The 11,715-nt window shown below is 46.5% G+C and overlaps 1 protein-coding gene across 4 annotated transcripts in view; it reads right to left on the reverse strand.

Moving 5' to 3' along the window:
* Nucleotides 1-7,913, reverse strand: part of SYTL2 (synaptotagmin like 2) — a 98,004-nt gene extending 90,091 nt beyond the window's left edge. For 2 of the 4 annotated variants that reach the window (XM_089914169.1, XM_022594013.3), the window contains exon 1: nt 7,762-7,878. The gene's annotated coding sequence lies outside the window, so the exon portion shown is untranslated. Of the gene's footprint in view, nt 1-349; nt 1,484-7,761 lie in introns of those variants that run through there. The other 2 variants (XM_022594008.2, XM_089914168.1) reach the window with 2 other exon arrangements.
* Between the last annotated feature and the right edge of the window lie 3,802 nt (nt 7,914-11,715).

Genomic DNA, 11,715 nt, shown 5'->3' on the forward strand with positions numbered 1-11,715 from the left:
CTTCAAAGAGCTGACCATTCCCACCCACAGCTCATCTGTCTTGGTGCCTGTGGTCTCAAAGGAGAGAGACCAAACCCGAATCTATCAAAGGATTCCTTTTCCGCTTGATTAACCCACTGAGAAGGACCTGGGGCTTGGCACGTGAGGAAGACAGGTTCAAAGGTCTCACATCCAAAAGCCCAAGGTGAGGTGCCTCCATGAAGTTAAAGGGTACATCTTGCCACCTGTGTTCCACCTGTCAGCCTGAGACTAGCCGTCAGTTCCCGATGACTCAGAGTGATCATGGGGAAAGGTTACCAGAGAAGGGAAAAAGGGAGCACGTCCACTCCATCCGCAGTTCCTCACACACCAAGCAAACACCTGTGCTCCATTCCACGAACATCTGTTCCCGGAAGCTTCTGACAGGTGGAGCCACATCTCCTCCACACCCTTGGCTCGGGCCACCACCCAGTTCATGTGGGAAGCGGGTGATCCTCTCCACATTTAGGCAACTCTAGCAACGGAGGCTGATCTCCCCAGGGGCTCTTCCTTGAGGAACTCCGGGTATATGTCAGGTTTTCCCATTGGTCTGGATAAAGCCGACAACACTCAGGGAAACAGAAACACAGGCCCAGAAACATACAAACACACACTTGTGTGTACTTGTGTCTGACGCTGACGGCTTGGGGAAAAGGGCCACTCAGTTTCTTGCGATTTGCCCACAGATGAGAGTTTTGTGGCCCACGCCTCCCTGCTCCTCCCCCGCCAGGAAACTCAGAGACTGCTAACCGCAGCAGTGCCTGCTGAGCATGAGAAATTCTGCAAAGCATGAAAAAAATTCAGCACGTACTGGGTTTCAACAATTCCCAGAACTTCAATTCTGGAAATACGGCCCTTACACATTCTTACTGGGTCCAAGCCTCAATCGTTTTTGCCAGAAGGACACCTGGGTCCTTATTAAAAGTGGTAAATATGCTTAACTCCAAGGCAGGCATAGTTATCATCTTGGAATTAATCCCCAGTGTGGTCCAGTCCATAAATTAGTATATGGAGCCACCATTTTCCAACACATGTGTACCTTCCTCCAGAAGTCTTGAATTAAACAGCAGCACCATCTCTGCTCCTACAGGTACCTTTTACCAAAAGCTTTAAAATATCTTATCTGTTCCCACAAGTCCAAACAAGCGTGCCTTTGATCGACCTCAAATCCACCTTCCATACTTAGGACAGTGTTACTGTCCTAAAGTCTAGTTATTTCACACACGATATTGAGACACTTCCATGAGTTCCTTGCTGCCTTCAAGATAAGGGACAAGTTTTTAGCCTGGTTTCACCTTTGGGCATCAGCCCCCCACGTTAAATATATGACCATTAAATATACGCCCTCATTTAATCCTCTGAACAAACTGTGAGGCAGGTCTGATCTTTCCCATTTTACAGACACATTGAGGAAGTGATATGCTATGGTGATAGTTGCAGACTTGGGGGACAACCAAGGTCTCAGGATGCGCCCTTCAACATGTCCCAAGATGGCAGACCTAAAACAACCCTAGAATCCATTCTATAAAGAATTAAAGAATTAAACTGAAAACCCAGGCCCTTTATTTCTTTTTTTTCAAATTCTTTTTCAAATTCTTTTCCCATTTAGGTTATTACAGAATATTGAGCAGAGTTCCCTGTGCTCTACAGTAGGTCCTTGTTGGTTAGCCATTTTAAATATAGCAGTGTGTGCATGTTGGGCTTCCCTGGTGGCGCAGTGGTTGACAGTCCGCCTGCCAATGCAGGGAACATGGGTTCGTGCCCCGGTCCGGGAAGATCCCACGTGCCATGGAGCGGCTGGGCCCGTGAGCCATGGCTGCTGAGCCTGCCCGTCCGGAGCCTGCCCGTCCGGAGCCTGTGCTGTGCAACGGGAGAGGCCACAACAGTGAGAGGCCCGTGTAATGCAAAAAAATAAATAAATACAATAAAATAAAATAAAAATATATATATGTGTATATATATATATACACACAGTAGTGTGTGCATGTCAATCCCAAACTCCCAGTCTATCTGTCCCCCTCACCATTCGCCCCTGGTAACCATAAGTTCATTTTCTAAGTCTGTGAGCCAGACCCTTTATTTCTAAAACTCAAATGATTAGTCTAAAACCAGCAGTGGTGAAGATTCTGACCTAAAGAATCTAACATGCCAGAGTTCAGTCTTCCTCCTAGCGCAGATGGCTGGCAGAGGGGGCAGAGTGGTTGAGGCATGGATCTGACAGGGCGCCTTGGCTTGGCCTGGGATCCAGCCCATGCCCTCAGCCTCAGAGCCCTGTGTTTTAATCAACTGACTCAGCCAGTGGCAGGAGAGACCAGGCGCCTGTGGCCGTGAGTAATGGCAGCACAAAACACATCTGTCTAATCAGAAGCTGATGGTGTCAGTTACACCCGGAGTTACCGTAAAACAATGCTCTACGAGGGAAAAAAGAATGTCTGTTCACTCAGAAGTTCAGCAATGCCTTTCCTTCTCCCTCTAACTCACAAGGCAAATTTGTGGAATTGTTTACTAGGTCTTATACCCCCCTCTCAAATATTTCTTGATGCATTTATAGAAAGAAGACTTATCTATAAATAGCAAGCCAAATCTGTTCTACTAGTTGCTGCAAAATATCTGGAAAGTATGACATTAGGAAATGCTTTTATTTTGGCTTTCTTTAATCTCTATCATCATTTTGAGGGATAACGCATAGCAACATGTTTTTGTAAGTGGTAAGTACTTCACATATGTAAAGTCACTGCAACCACCTGAGGATCATTACACCACATTTCAGCATAGACTTCATTTCAGAAGAGTGATTCATTCATTCTTCCATTTGTTCATTTATTAATTCATTGAAAATACTAAGTTCCCATTGAGTGCCAGGCAATTGGATGCAGAATTAAGCCAGAGATTCCAAGCCCTTAGAGCCTCAATCTTTTCCCAAATTTGCCTTTTCATCTCCAAGGTGTTCCAGCCACACCTGGCACTCTCTCCTCTCTCCGGTCTCCTCTCTCCCTCCCTCGTCCTAGCCTATGGTTCTAAACCACTCTAGAGTGTGCTCTCTCACGTTCTGCAAGGGTCCCAGCACAGGACCAATACCCAGTGAGCACTAAAGAAAAGTACTGTAGTTAGTGATTTCAGAAGCGAGTACTTTGTGACACACACAGCCTTATTAACATAAATAACCTGCTTTCATTATGCTTCCGTCAACCTACCTTCCCAAAAGTTGCCTCAAAGCAGTTCTCCCTCCTACAATCTGAGGATGTTCTAGATTAACAGTAACAAATAGATGAACAGAAACAACTCTCCTCTCAATGATCTATGGATCATGTGTTCTGCATGAGGGCAGTCAGCTGGGGAGACCCTTAGAAAATAATGAGGGCGCACTGAAAGCAACAGGAAGTGGGAACATTTTCTGACACCTGATTCATTTAGATGCTCTACCAAACTTTTATGTGGGCAAATGTGAATGAAAAATAACCCAGAATCATAGATTTTTAAGACTGGAAAGAACTTCATCTGGTCCAACTCCCTCTATAGATTAAAAAAAAAAAAAAAAACAAGGCTCTGGGAGAGGACATGACTAAACCCAGAGCTCACAGCCTATCTGTGAGACAGGAGTAGAAGCCAAGCCACCTGCCTCCCAATACAGGGCCCATTCCTCTCCGCAGAGCTGCTCCGAGCTGGGTGAGTGCCGCCAGGGGTACATCATCACCTTTCCAGCTGATCTCACTGCTTCCTCCCAGCATGCTTCTGCCTTGATTTAGGCAGCTAGAGACAGCCCTCAGGAGCTCTGGGACTCCCTGTGCAAAGGAACAGCTCCCTTGAATGGCAAGCCTTTTTATTCTGTGAAATGGGACTATTTTCTGTCCTTTTCTTCGCTTCAGGATTGTGATGAAGATCAGTGAGACGCCAGCCACGTAGGAATCCTATATTCTTTGAAGAAAACAGAGTAGGGATCCAACAGAGCATCTGCATCATAATTAAGTCCTACTAACGTTAGGCCCAGGAGTTAGATTTCAGCATTTTTATAAAGACCGACAATGTTTTTGTTTTATTCTACCTTTAAATTTTTTTTTAATTGCATACACACTGACATGCGATTCAAGTAACAAACAATAACACCTGCCACTTGGTCCTCCTAGTGACTTCGGTGGAGAAAAATCAAGTAGGTGTCATTATTTCCAATTTACGGAAGGGAAAACTGGTTCACAGAAGCTACCCAAAGTCACACAGGTACTAAAATGCAATGTTGGAGCAAGGACCTTATCTAAGGCTCTCTCCTCCTCACTGTGCTATTTAGCTTTAGAACTTTCTGCTCACGTTTTGCACATCAACAACCCTTTTTGTTACATCTGAGACATTTAAGATACTTGAGTCACTTTAACAAGGAGCACAACTTGACCCCGTAACTTCAGTAGCAGCCCCACTGCGGGCACTTCTTTCTGCTGGAAACTAAATGACACAGGGGAACTATAGGGCGTGAACTTTGGGGTTCACAAACAGGATTAACCTTTATGATGTCTTTAATTATTCATGATTTACTCTCAACAGTCTTTCAAAAGCAGCCTGAGATGGCTCTTAGCCCTGACAATAATACAATCAAAAGTAAGGGTTATATTCATTTGTTCTTTTTCTTTTTAACGTACAGATACAGAGAAAAGATTTGGAAGGCTGTATCCCAAGTTTTGCATTAGTTGTTTCTGAGTACAGATGTATTATTATTAATGCTGATCTGTATTTTATCTTTTTCTACAACAAATAGGTATAGTTTTGGTAATAAGAAAACAAACAATAATGATATCACTTACACGTGGAATCTTACAAAAGCTAAACTCATAGAAACAGAGAGTAAAACGATGATTGCCAAAGGCTGGGGAGTGGGGGAAATAGGGAGATCTTGGTCAAAGCATACAGATTTCCAGTTATAAGATGAATAAATTCTTAGGATCTAATATACAGCATGGTGACTATAGTATGTATTACATACTTGAAAGTTGCTAAGAGACTAAATCTTAAACGTCCTCACTACAAGAAAAATAGTAGTGATGTATACATGTATGAAATCATCATGTGTACACCCTAGACTTATGCAATGTCATTTATATCTTAAGTCTGGGGGGAGGGAAAACAATAATTGTTTTTATTTTTTAAATATGTTCTTCACTCTGAAAAATGGGAAAAGAGGTTATCACCACAGGAGGCTGGGAAGCTCTATCACTATGAACCAAGTGACTAGAAAATGCAAACAATACTTAAAGCTCCCAGACCAGAACCTTTGCCCTGTTTCTCCATTTGGGTACTCTCAGCCCCGCAAAAATATAAAGCAATATGCCAGGACACCAATTTTACACAAATATTTTGGGGAAGAAAACTATACATAAATATTTATCAGAAAAACTAAATTTGACAGACATATGGAATCAAATGAAAAAACCTGCATAAATCCTTAAAACAATTTCCATGCTCGCTGGGGCCAATCTGAACTATAACCCAACCCCCAGGAGCACTTGTCAGGCTTCTTTTGCTATTACAGACTCTTCTAATGGAGAAGTTTGGGAAGCCCTAAGGCAAATAGTACCATCTTATTTCCCCCGCTTTTTGAGAGAGCAGAAACCTGATTAAAACTAAGTCACTTTTCCTTTTAACTTTTTTCAAAAGTCAAATTTGTCTTCATCTACTATCTTTAAAAACTCCTTTATAAAACAGGTGGCAGCCAACACATTATCAGGGAAACCTGTTAAGCCCACAGGGGCACAGTTCACCCTACCTTCCTTGCCCGAGGGGGAGAACTCTCTGGCCTGGCATCCTGGGTTCTGAGGATGGTGAGGGCCCGGGCTGCCCCAGGGGCCGCCTCACATTTCTTCAGGACAGCAGACCACTCTGCACAAGGTGCTAATTCATTCATTCCACAAATGTTTATTGAGCGAAGCCTGAGAAAGGCCTCTTAGGGGACAGTGGGATCATTCACAAGCCAACGGTCAGGTCTAACGGATCAGCTGTGGACAATCAATCTTTCATGAGACCTCAAACCACCTCTAGGATAAAGCAAACAGGGCCCTCACCCAACCCACTCACCAGCAGCTGGGTGGGATCAGGCAGGCGTTCTGGAACGGGACTGCTGCTTGAGAGAGGCTAAGGCATCACTGATGCCCACCGGAATGACTGAAACGCCTGCACCATAAATGACATAACACCTCTAGAGTGCTTTGAACGGAGTCTGTCACCTCGTGAGAACTCAATAACAATCATTTTTGCTGTCACTATTCCAACTTGCCCTTACTCAAGGAGCACCAAAAAAGGGAAAAGAACACAGGTTTTAGAGTCAGAGAGATTGGATTTGAATCCCAGCTCTGCCACTTACTAGCTATGTGACTAAGGGAAGCCATCTTTCTGAGCCTCAGTTTCTCATTTGTAAAATGGGGTAAATATCAGGATACCAGCCCTCACGTGGCTTTGTGAGAACTAAGGACGTGTTACATGCAAAGAAGAGTGTCTGGCCCATAAGTGCCCCCCAAAAAAGTCAATATTGCCACTGCCCTGCCCCCCTCCTCTGCTGCTCTTGATGGACCCTGGAGTCTACTTTCACCTGGATCCCACACTAAGGGCTGAGGGAAAGAGAAGGGAGAGAATTGCTGGAGACCTTCCATAGAACCCACCAAAGTCCTCTGCTCCTTTCAAGCACCCTCCTCTGACAGTTGGCTGCCTAGCTGAGAATGGCTGCCAAGAAGGGGACGGGAAGCTGAACAGCAGTTGGAATCCATCCCACCTTCCAGTGTTGTCTTTCTGTCTGTCTGTCTGTCTGAAACCCCATGGGGCTTCCTCTGCACATCCTTGCATGGTAGAGGCTGACAGTATGATTCATAGTCTGTTCTTATCTAGGCTTCCATCTCAACCCAGAACCCAAAGCCCTGGAGGCTGCTGGTCACAAACCAGCACTCCACGAAAATGAGGACTTTTCATTCATGCAGGAAGTGGAGCCCCTCAAAGTCAAAGGGGATTTATAAAGGGAGGAGGGAGGAAAAGGAAGAGGGAGGAGGATGGCTGCAGAGAGAGGCCCACTTCCTACATGCTGGGAGAGCCCTATGTCCTAGCTGCTGAAGCAGTTGGTTTTCTACTTTGAAAGATAATAAATCTCATTCCTGTAATTTATAACTCACCACGGGACAAGGTCTGGGTGTAGGAGAACTCCAAAACAAATCTGCTTATTTTCCAGGTAGAAATCATCAGCACCCAACTCCCCCTTCCCAACCCCCCGCCTGCAGATAGGTCCTAACGCCCTACCTTACTCCACCTGAGCAATCTAGGGACAGTTACTCTGTAGTCAGGGCCACCCAGCAGCCAGTCCCAAGCCCAGGCTCAGTCCTCGAAAGCCCCAGGAAACGCGACAGCCCACGGAACCGCCGCCTACCCAAGCACCTCGGCTTCCTGGAGACCGCCCCCTGGGCAGCGGAGCCGGCTCTTTCGTGAGTGCGAAATTGAGAAAGGGCGCTTGCCGGGTGTCAAAACGAAGTTCACGTTTTAGAACTCAGAAGACCAGAAAAGCATCATCATTCAACACCAACTCCCTCATTTAACGGAGGAGGAAACACAGACCCAGAGAGGGAAAGAAAGTTGCCCGAGGTAACACAGCGAGTGGGCAGATTAGTCGAGGCTAGAGCCGGGCGCGCTGACAGCATTTCGCCGCCTCCCTCGTCCTCTTGGCCGCAGACCCCGGCCGGTTGGAGCAAACCCCGCAACCCCGAGCGCGGTGCGGCGCGTTACCTTCCTCCGGACTGGGCGCTGCGAGCCTCCTCTCCCCCGGCGGGGTGCTGGCGGCTCTCGCCGGCTCGCTCGCCCTGCGGTCCAGGTGCCGCCGCCTCTGTCAGCGACGGGAGGCGCGTGCGGGCTCCCCGTTGAGCGGCGTGCGGGCGCTCAGGGGCCACTCCCTGACGCACGGGCCAATAGCTCTGCGCCCGCGCCCGGCCCGCCCCCGCGCCCCGCCCCGCCTCGGCCTCAGCTCCCTTGGACTCCAGCCCTCTCTCGGGTCCTTCTCCCACTCCTCCCCGCCCCCCTCCTGTTTCTTCTCTTCCCCTTAGCTCCCCATCTTGGCTTCCTTCTCAACAACTTTTACCCCGAAACAACTTTTTCACTGTGCAGATAAAGAATGCAATACATTTTTTGACCACTCTGCTTTAGGGGTCCTTGGAGCCCGAGAGCGTGGAGCGCCGGGACCTCTTCCACTCAGAGAGCGGGGTCAGCCCCGGCGCAGTGGAAAGAGGCGCGCAGTGGTACGGAACAAGGTGCTTTCAGCACCCCGGACGTCAGTTTCCTCACGAGAAAAATAAACAAAAATATCTCACAGGTTGTTGAGAGGATTAAACGAGCTGATGATTTTAAAATATCTAATACAATAATACCTGGATAAACGGTGAGGGTGATGTGTACGGCCTGAGCCACCCAATGGGTGCGGAGTGAGGACTGGTAAACTGCTGGAAGGTGCTGGCTGGTGGAAAGGCAGGCACGCATATAAATAAAATATTGTACCAGGGCCAGCTGAAAAAAAAGTTACCGATGGTGGAGCCAGACCCGGCAGATTTCCGAAATTGGTGAACTTTAAGGCCTTCTGCTTCCTCATCATCTCCCCAGTTACTGTTGAACATCCAGTGGAGTGTAGCCCAGGTCTGCCTTGGGTCCTTCCAAAGATCTTTCTTCTCCCGAACTTACAAGTGCTGATCCCCAAGTGTCTTCGTTTAGCGCTGGGTGCAGGACTGCTAATCGACCTAGGAATCCTTGCATCGGGTTAATGTGCGTATTTTGGCTTTCACCCTAGTTTTGAGAGCCTAGTGTGTCCCCCGTGCTGAGTGAGCACTCCGGGTGCAAAAGAGGTTTAAGCCTTTGAAGAGACAAATTTGTAAACGATTTCAATTTAGGGTAATAACTGCTATAATAGGTGTACAAAGTGTTATAGAGTCGCATACACTGGGGAGAGGAGAGCAGTAAAAGCTTGAATACAAGTGCGACCAAGATAAGTCTTGAAGGAGCGCTATAACTTAGGTCAGGTGGACGCAAAGAGGACATGAAGATGCCTGTCATATGCCTGGCTATTGCACAGAGTGAGTGACAGGGGGGCAGAGATGAAGCTAAGAAGGAAGACAGACAGATGCAGGAGGAGTAGCTGTGCCTGTCTTGCTGAGGGAAGCAGGCTGTCTGTCATCATCCTCTTGGGGATGACTGCTGATGAATGATTTTAAGCCAAGGAGTGGCATGACTTCATTTGCTTTTGGTACCTCAGTTTCAGTGTCGATTGCACCTGCCTTGTTTATCTCCTTCCTGCTCCTCTCCAGCCTGGAGGGCAGGCACTGGGTCTTGCCCTTCCCGCTCCCCCGCCATCGTTGCCTTGCATCACCTGGTACAGGGCTTTGAGGGAAACCGATGCTCACTACTCCCAGTGTCACTCCTCTCCAGCAAACAAACAGCAACTCCCAACTGCAAAGGAGGATCTAAGGCTTCTCACTTCAAGTTCTGGGGCAGGCAAGTGGGGGAGAAATTCTGAAGTAGGGTCTTGTCAGGGACCCTCAACTCATCCGAAGTGGCCATATCGCTCAGAGCTTAAAAGCTAGAGCTCTGACATCAAACGGCCAAGGTTCAAATACTGTCCCCACCACTTTCTAAGAGGACCTGAGCTCAGTTGCTTAACCTCTCTGTGCCTCAGTTTGTTCATCTGTTAAAGAGATGATAATCATGCCCCTCTCTAAGGCTACTGTGAAGGTTAAAATGAGAAAGTGCCTGTGTTTAGCAGAGTGTCTTGCACATAGAGAGTGCTGAATAAATCTTAGTTAACATGATCCTAGCAAGTCAGGAGCGGCTTGTTCCTCTTAACCTACAGATTGCCACCCTTCAAAATGGTTTGCATACAAGTGACACTTAAGTTTCACAGAATTCTCTGTTGATATTGAAGAGAAAGACAAGTGGGTAGGGATAATACAGTGCAGTGGTTATATGTGCGTGTCCTGATTCCACTGGACTCCATCACTAAACTAGCCAGGTGACTTTGGAAAAGTTACATAACCTCTTTAAGCCTCTGTTTCTCTGCAATTAAATAGAAATAGTAATATTACCTGTCCTGTGTAAGGGAGATGCTGTAATACGCATAGCACACTGCCTGGCCCAAGGTAAGATCTCAATAAATGTTAGCTAATAGTATGATAATAGTATGGTTAGAAGAGAGTTCTTATACTTTGGGGAAAGGGAAAACTAATCTAACAGTAATGAATTGGAAGGGGAAGTGTAATCCCTCCCCCCAAAACTAAACTCAAACATAAAGGTTGTTGCTGGATCTGTGAAAACTGACTGGGACACAAGCAGAAGTTAGCTTAGAAACAAGCAGGTGGAACTTAGGCCTGGAGAGTTTTCCAGCTGCACGTGGGTTATTTAAATTTGGAGCCTCCGTTTGAACAAAAATTAAATTCTTGCAACTCTATGGAACTGAAATAAAATGAAGTGTTGTTTGTAGAGGTGTGTATGACTGCCCTCTGAACTGGCCTCCTGAGATGGTGGAATTCCAAAGGCGCTTGCTTTCAAATGAGAATCTGGGATTTAACCCCTAACACCACCCAGCTGTTACTTTGTAGAGTCACAGGCACATTGCCAAGTTGTTTAGTTTTATCAGCCAGTTAGCGGGTAAATATTTACGGGATAGGCTAGGTGTGGGCCCTGCAGGCTCAGGACATCTTCACCTCTATTTCTGACCCAAGGAATCCTTCTCAGGCATCAGGACCAGGGACAAATCTCACAAGGTTCTGCTCTCCTAGTTGAATGAATCAATCCTTTGAACATCTCCAACCCGCCTGATGTATTACTTAAGTCTTTTCTTTTTTAAAAAATAATTTATTATTTATTTATTAGCTGCGTTGGGTCTTTGTTGCTGCGTGTGGGCTTTCTCTAGTTGTAGCGAGCAGGGGCCACCCTTCATTGCGGTGCGCAGGCTTCTCATTGCGGTGGCTTCTCTTGCTGTGGAGCTCAGGCTCTATGCACGCAGGCTTCAGTAGTTGTGGCTCACGGGCTCAGTAGTTGTGGCTCGCTGGCTATAGAGTACAGGCTCAGTAGTTGTGGCTCACGGGCTTAGTTGCTCCGCAGATGTGGGATCTTCCCAGACCAGGGCTCGAACCCGTGTCCCCTGCATTGGCAGGCAGATTCTTAACCACTGCGCCACCAGGGAAGCCCCTTAAGCCTTTTCTTGGCATTGATTTCATTGTGCCTTTATAGTCAGTTGTCACAGGATATGCCACTCCCCACCAGTTTTAAATCTCCCCCAATTCAAGGACCCCTTTTTGCTTTGTGTTTCTTCTCATGACCTCCACCCTTCCCTCAACCCCATCTCTACCCCAAATGACTGTACACCATAGACATTTAATTAATGCTTGTTAAATTGCATCTCATAGTAGACATGTTACAGAGAGCAGTACTGTTGCCACCATGGAAAAGTAAAAGAAATTAAAAACCAGATCTTCTAGTGAAGACATGAGTTTGTCTTTAAGCTATGTTGATTTATAACCTCTTACCCACCAAAAATGGAAGATATTGCAAAATGCTGTACAATTACATCTAGTGCAGTAATGTGGTTATGGGACTTAGAGCAAGCAGTAGGTATCAAATGTACAGCATTTAGCATATAATTCAGTCATAGTACTGGGTCGCCACAGCAGGAATTTGGTTTTCTAAATAATTTGCAAATGC

This window comes from Delphinapterus leucas, chromosome 7 (assembly GCF_059928025.1).
Source record: "Delphinapterus leucas isolate spDelLeu-1000000601 "Yukka" chromosome 7, BTC_Dleu_Yukka2, whole genome shotgun sequence".
Lineage (NCBI taxonomy): Eukaryota > Metazoa > Chordata > Mammalia > Artiodactyla > Monodontidae > Delphinapterus > Delphinapterus leucas.